This window comes from Octodon degus, unplaced genomic scaffold, assembly GCF_000260255.1.
Source record: "Octodon degus isolate 3935 unplaced genomic scaffold, OctDeg1.0 scaffold00085, whole genome shotgun sequence".
Lineage (NCBI taxonomy): Eukaryota > Metazoa > Chordata > Mammalia > Rodentia > Octodontidae > Octodon > Octodon degus.
The window spans coordinates 4,734,539-4,741,814 of record NW_004524661.1 but is presented as its reverse complement, the minus strand read 5'-3'; the positions used below and the strand labels follow the sequence as shown (position 1 = coordinate 4,741,814).

Below are 7,276 nucleotides of genomic sequence, written 5' to 3'. Positions count from 1 at the left end.
AAGCATGCACACAAGGAAATATAGGAATTAGATCGTACTGTTATGGGAAACAAAAGTTCCATGATTAGCAGTTTGCAAGCTGCAAATCCAGGATAGCTGCTAGCGTGATTCAATCTGAATGCAAAGAGCTGAGATTCAGAGAGAGGATTCGACAGCATAAACCCCAGGCTGAGCCCAAGAATCAGGAGTCCCAGTGCCTTGGGCTAGTAAAAGATGGTCATCTCTGCTCAGAGACAGAAAATCCTTCCCCTGCCTCTTTGTTCTCCTTCAACCCTGAATGGACGAGGTGATGCCAAACTCCACTGGTCATATTAATATCTTAATCTCTTCCAGTCACACCCTCATCTATACCCAGAAATAAGACTTTAGCAGCTATCCAGAAAGTTCTTAGGCTAGTCAAGTTTCAATTAACCATGATGATGGTAACGCTAGTACATTATCAACATCCATGTGCTCCAGCCTAATCCTACACTTCTACGTTTCCCAAAGTTACCATTATTGGATTTTATGCTTAGCTACTCTTTTAAAAAATGTTTCATGCTTGTATTCCTAAGGAATTTATTATTTCATTTTCCTTTTATGGAAAAGCTTTATAAAATAATATACTCAATATCAACTTTTGTAGTTATTTCACTACACAATTGAATATATTGGGTGGAAATTGTAACAGATTAATAAGCCTGAAAATACTGAACGTTACTGGGAATTTGGAGCCTTGCCATTAATAATGTAAATATTACATAAATATTTACATTAGAAAACAGTGTAATAGTATTTTATGATATTTAATAAATATATTTATTATCTTACAGATATTTCTCTTTTCTATAGCTTATATTTTAAGTATATAACCCAAACCTAGTTGTGTTACAGGTTTTGTCCCTAGCTTGATTCTATTTGGAAGTGCTGGAAACTGCAAGAAGGGGAATGTAGTTGATCTGATCACTTGAATACTGCCTGGAAAGGAGGTAGTGTGGCTGTGGCCACTTTCTCTTTCTGTTTTTGCCTTCTGGCCATGACATGAGGACTTTGTCTAGCATGTGGTCCCAACTATGATATACTGCCTTGCCACAGGACCAAAGGCAATGGTTCTAATCAATTATGGTCTGAAACTCCAAAACTATGAACCAAAATATACCTCCTTTCTATATAAATTAATAATCTCAATAATTTGTTGGATAGACAAGCTCCCTGACACAGGCTTGGAAACCCACATTCCAGGCCAATTTTTATACACATTCAATGGAAAACCCATGGCTGTATTGTGGTATTTTTCATAATAGCAGATATGGGGTTTGAAGTATTTAAAATCATGGGATCATTTTTATCTCTGAATGAATCGCTCTCAAACTAGATAACATACTGTTTGCTTTAGGAAGAGTTAGAGAAATGTTGTTTTACTATTTCATTTATACTAAAGAATTTGGACTAGTACTAGGTAGGAATGTGGTATTTATGACTGTATAATATCTTTAGGCAAAACATTTTGAAATGATAATTTCTAACTTTTGGAAATTGATTTGGTTGATACCATCGAGACTTATGGCAGGATCTCTAAATTCAAGTGTCAGAACTTGGAGGGGGTGGGGAAAGTGACAGCAGGTGAAGGGCGAGAGAAAATGAAGATCTCACAGATTTCAGACCTGTGCTCGTATCCTTCCACCTCATTCTCTCACCATCTATTGAGCATCAGAGCTTGCATTCAGCGCAGAGAACCATGTTTCTTGATTCTGAAAAATCATTACAGTAATTTTGGGTACTTGATATCTACTTATAAGTATAGACATTTTGATTTCATATTCAGTATCAAAGAGTTTTTTACTTGGAAGAAGTGATACATTTGAGGTTTGAGTTATCCCTTAAAATCATGTTTTGTTAAAAAAAAAAAAGCTAAGAAAATAATTCCTTACATCTGAAAATTGCCACATCTACTGGTTCCATGGAGTGACTGTCAGTCAAAAGGAAACAAAGAGATAACACATACACATACATACATCAAGTGTTAGATTAGAGGAGATGCTCCAGTTTGTCAAACAAAACTCATAGGGTCTTAGACATTCCCAAATCTCATTGCACCTTGCCCTAGCCCTCCCAGAAAGGTGCCCTGTGTTGTTCTGGAATGCCACAGAGCAGCTCACTTAGTGCCCAAGAGGTTAAGTGGCCTGGCCCTGATCTAGGTGAGCTTCTGACCAGGTCCTACACCTGAGAAAAATCTTTGTTCCTACCAAGTTTTCTCTTCCTCAGAAACGGATTTCACCTACAATTCTCTGAAAAGAAATGCTTTGTTTTTATTTGTTGTTTTGTTTCCACTCTTCTTCAGAATGCTTTGAGAGTCCTTCTTTATCTGCCTTCTCAGGAGCCATTGTTTGCACTTTCCTCAAATGAAAGGGAGGCCTGACAAGTTCTCCTGCTACCTCAGCAGGTTATGTACGAGAGGAATAACAAGGACCTCTAGAAGGTCAGTTTGATCCTGTCTTGTCAATAGCTTCCTTCCTGATAACATTTTCTGCAGTTTCTACAGCTCTAGGCTGAGATCCAAGTTCCACCGAGCCGACAAGAAGCTTTCTGAGGACAGAAGGGGAAGCCTTTCGCAAACTAGAGCCCCCTTCCACCTCCTGCCCCCTCTTTCCCCTAACCAAGTATGGCCTAAGACTTATTAGCATCTTTTCAGCACTAACTGCACACTACTGGCATGGGGGAGGAGGAAGTCCACAATAATGGCGAGAGAATGTTTCCAGCCCATCTGGGGAACTCAGGCAATTTCTATACAGAATACAAGAAAGTGAGAAACTGTCATCATCCTAGCGAAGAATGCAACACTTTACTACTGAGAATTTTATGCAACACACACACACACACACACACACGCATGTACATACCAGATGACATATAAACTGGTGTTTGTGATATGAAGTGACAAAACTTAATCCTTTCTCAGTGGCTTGAGAGCTTCTGTATTGCAAAACCATGTCCATGGTTTGAAAGGAAAATTGTGTCCTGAAGACAAGAATACAGTACCCTGAGAAAGGAAGGGGAACAAATCAGTGCCCTAGGCCATGCCCAAAATGGTCACAAGGATGCTTTGAAGTCAACTCTTGTTACTTTCAACTAAAGAAGGGGTAAAGAAGTTTATGTAGGTAGTGTCCCATGCTGGGGAGAATATGTGTGTCGAATAGGGCTAAAAATTAGGAAAGGAGAAGTTTCAGCATTGCTGATTATTTGGAGGAGAAATTCTCCAAACACCCTGAGAGGTTGTAGCTTGAAGATGCCAACGCAGATCGGGAAAAGAGGTGAGAAGCCTCCGTCCCCAGGACATAGCACATCACACATCTCTCCATCTCCAAGCATGATTGTCCCAAATGAAAGAGTCTCAAGTTCTCTTAATGTTTTTGATGTGATGTGACTTATACAGAAATAGAATGGACTTAAACAATGTTTTGCTCAGCCACTTGATCTTTGACAAAGGGGCCAAACATACTCACTGGAAGAAAGATAGCCTCTTTAACAAATGGTGCTGGAAAAAAACTGGCTCTCTACATGCCGAAAACTCAAACTTGACCCAGGTCTATCACCATGCACTAAGCTAAAGTCAAAATGGATTAAAGATCTAAACATTAAAGCAGAAACACTAAATCTCCTGGAAGAGAAAGTAGGAGGAACTCTTGAAGATATAGGGGTAGGTAAAGAGCTCATGAACAAAAATCAAATCACACAGGTAACACTTGAAACAATTACCAACTGGGATCAACTCTTATTGGGAAATTTTTGCATGTCAAAAGAAATTACCAACAAAATGAAAAGACAACCCACAAATTTTGAAAAAATCTTAACTAATAAGCGCTCAGGGCGTGAGCGTTTCCAGGACCACCGCGTGGAGCTGAGAGCTGGGCCACCTTCAGCATGGCGGCGTTCTCTGGGCCCGCCGCCCCCATTCTGTCTCTGAACCCGCAGGAAGATGCGCAGTTCCAGAAGGAGGTGGCGCAGGTTCGGCGTCGCGTGACCCAGCAAAAAAAAGCAAGAAGAACTTACACCCGGAGTAATCTTTGTGGGCCACCTACCTCCGGTACTTTTTGAATCCCAGATGAAAGCATATTTCTCCCAGTTTGGCAGTATTACAAGATTCAGACTGTCCAGAAGCAAAAGGACAGGAAATAGCAGAGGCTATGCCTTTGTGGAGTTTCAGTCTGAAGATGTTGCCAAGATAGTAGCTGAAACGATGAACAACTACCTCTTCGGCGAAAGACTCCTGGTTTGCCGTTTTATGCCACCAGAAAAGGTACATAAAGATCTTTTTAAAGGCTGGCAAGTTCCATTTCATCATCCAATATACCCTGCAGTGAAACGGTATAATCATAATCGGACACTTCTACAAAAGTTGCGTATGGAAGATCGATTTAAGAAGAAAGAAAAATTACTCAGGAAGAAATTAATTGCAAGAGGAATTGATTATGATTTTCCTTCATTAGTTTTATCTACTAAGAAAAAAGAGGTTTCAGACAAAAAAGAGGTCTCGGACAAAAAAGAGGTCTCCGCAAAAAAGAAAAAAGCTCCAGGCATACCTAAGAAGAAGAAGAAAAGGGTTTCAAAAGGCTCTCCCATAAGTCCTGACAAGACTGTGGATAGCCAAAGCGCCACACCAGTTTGTTCACCAGCATTTTTGGAGAAACGAAAATCTGAAGTTGCTGAAATGAATGATGATAAAGATGATGAGATAGTCTTCAAACAGCCTGTGTCCAGTGTAAAAGAGATACAAGAGACTGCAACACCCACTCGTTCAGGGAAGAAAAGACCAAGGCGAAGAAAGAGCAAACTGTGATTCTGAATGTGTTGTGTGCACCGTATCTTACCAGTAATGTGATTTGTTGTAAGAATGACTGCTGCGTTGTGCTGGACAAACCAATTCAACCAATAGCAAGACTTTCAGAGGAAAAATGTACTGGTTGTTCAAGGTTGGTGAGGAAAGCAGTCAATAATTTCGGCTCGTCTGCTCTCGCTGAGATTCTGGGGTACACCACAGCTTGCAGTGGTTGGGCTCACAGTGCCTTTGTCCTGGTCCTCCATTTTTCTGTTTCGTATTCTTTCTAGCCCCCCTTGGTTTACCCTGCATAAAAGTCACTGTTAACTCTAGGCTTAAGTACTCAAGCGTTGTGGCCTTTTGCCACCAGCAAATAAAGATTGCTTGACCTTCAAAAAAAAAAAAAAAAAAAAAAAAAAAAAGCACTCAGACAAAGATGTGCTCTCTAGAATTTATAAAGAACTAAAAAACATTAGGGCCCCTAAATTCAAAAAACCAAACCAGAAATGGGCATCCAAGATGAACACACACTTCTCAGAGGACAAAATTAAAGAAGCAAATAAATATATGAAAAAATGCTCCACATCAGTAGCCATCCATGAAATGCAGAATAAAACAACACTGAGATACCATCTCACCCCAGAAAGAATGGCTATCATAAAGAAATCAACCAGCAACAAATGTTGGAGAGGCTGTGGGGAAAAGGGAACCCTTCTCCACTGCTGGTGGGAATGTAGACTGGTGCAACCATTATGGAAATCATCAGTGTGGAGATTCCTTAAGAAACTAGGACTAGAAATCTCATTCAAGCCAGCTATCCACCTGCTGGGAATTTTGCCAGAGGAACTGAAAACGTCGTATCATAGTGATATATGTGTACTTACGTTTATAGCAGCACAATTTGTGGTAGCCAAATCTTGGAAACAACCAAGATGCCCATCACATGAGGAATGGTTGAAAAAGATGTGGCATTTTTATACAATGGAGTATTCCTCAGCTATAAAGAATGATAAACTTAAATCATTTATATTGAAGTCAATGCCACTTGAAGATATACTCATAAGTGAAATAAACCAGACCCACATGTGTGAATATCATATAGTCTCCCTGGTATAAGAACTCAAAAGAAGAAATACAAATAGAAAGGTATAACACAATCAAAAGGAAAACAAGAACTTGAGGATTGGACAACAAGGAGAGGACAAGGAGAAAAGCTGGGAAACAGGACAGGGACAAAGCCATACATTTATACACACAAGATGGGCAAGGCAGTGATCCTGAGAATCTCCATCAGGTTTTTGAAACTAGCAGTTAATTGATAGGATTCTCATCCTGACTAACTATACATGCTTATACCTGTGTACCAAGCAACTGCACTGAAGATAGCAATGTGTAATAGAAGGGTCACACTTGGAATATCTGTCATTCTGGTCTTCTAAATACACGCTTCTTGTCATGACAAACCAATTAATACCATACTGTCTCACAAGCAAAAGTGTTTTTTTTTAATGGGTAATAAATGAAAAAACTACCCAAGAAAAAGAAAGTCACAGGACTGTCCTGCTACAATGCTATATATGGTTAGATTTCTAAATTTCTGTGTAAAAATATGTAACTGTTTATTCATATCTTTTAAATATTTTTCATTTTTTAAATTTTTATCTCCATACTCTGTAGGGACTTAATGTTTAACATGTCAATACTTGATGGAAAATACCGGTTCCATGTTATAACTAAGATGTTTGATATTCAGACAGACAGTGAAGTTAAACCCAACTGCAGATGTAGGATAATCATAAGCTTCTCTTCTGGAGGATTAACAACCTAAGTTTACAGACCAAAAATTAGAGAAATAGAAGGGCTGCAAGGACAGCCAACATTTTGACCCTAGCCTTTCAAGGTCAGTGAAGACTCAGGACATAGGAGAACCTATACTATAATATCATGTAACTCAGTGTGTGCCAAGTTTTCTGATCAAGGAGATTATGGGGCCACAGAGCAACATGTTTGATGACATAGAGTGTGCCTAAGAAGAGTGAGCTGGAGAGAAAACATTCTCTCAGGCTTTCACAGAGAGCAAATTGGTCCAGCAATGGCCGTGACTCATCCACATGGCTGACACTGACAAAGGATCTGCAAACTGTGGTACAGGGTTATAGGATAAATCCTGAGGGTACTTGACTGACCATATCAGATACAAAAGTTACATTTCTTGTTATATAGGTCTTGCTTTATTGTGGTCTTAACGATCTAGCAAAAAAGGATAAAAATGAGGTATATAAAGTAAAGCCATATTAATATGCTTAGCTGAGAAAGGCTCAAGTCAACAACTTCTGTGGATAACTCACTACTATTGTGGACTGTTGGACTGTGTTGGATTGTTTTGCTGAATTCACATACCTATAGTATTTAGATGCCAAAGGAATACCTATTTCTGACAGGACTAAACAAAGAAAGGTGATACAGAGGAAGGACCATTTT

At 39.3% G+C, this 7,276-nt stretch overlaps 1 pseudogene; it reads left to right on the top strand.

Moving 5' to 3' along the window:
• Window positions 1-3,854: 3,854 nt before the first annotated feature.
• Window positions 3,855-5,020, top strand: LOC101576385 (annotated as a pseudogene).
• The last annotated feature ends 2,256 nt before the right edge of the window (window positions 5,021-7,276 follow it).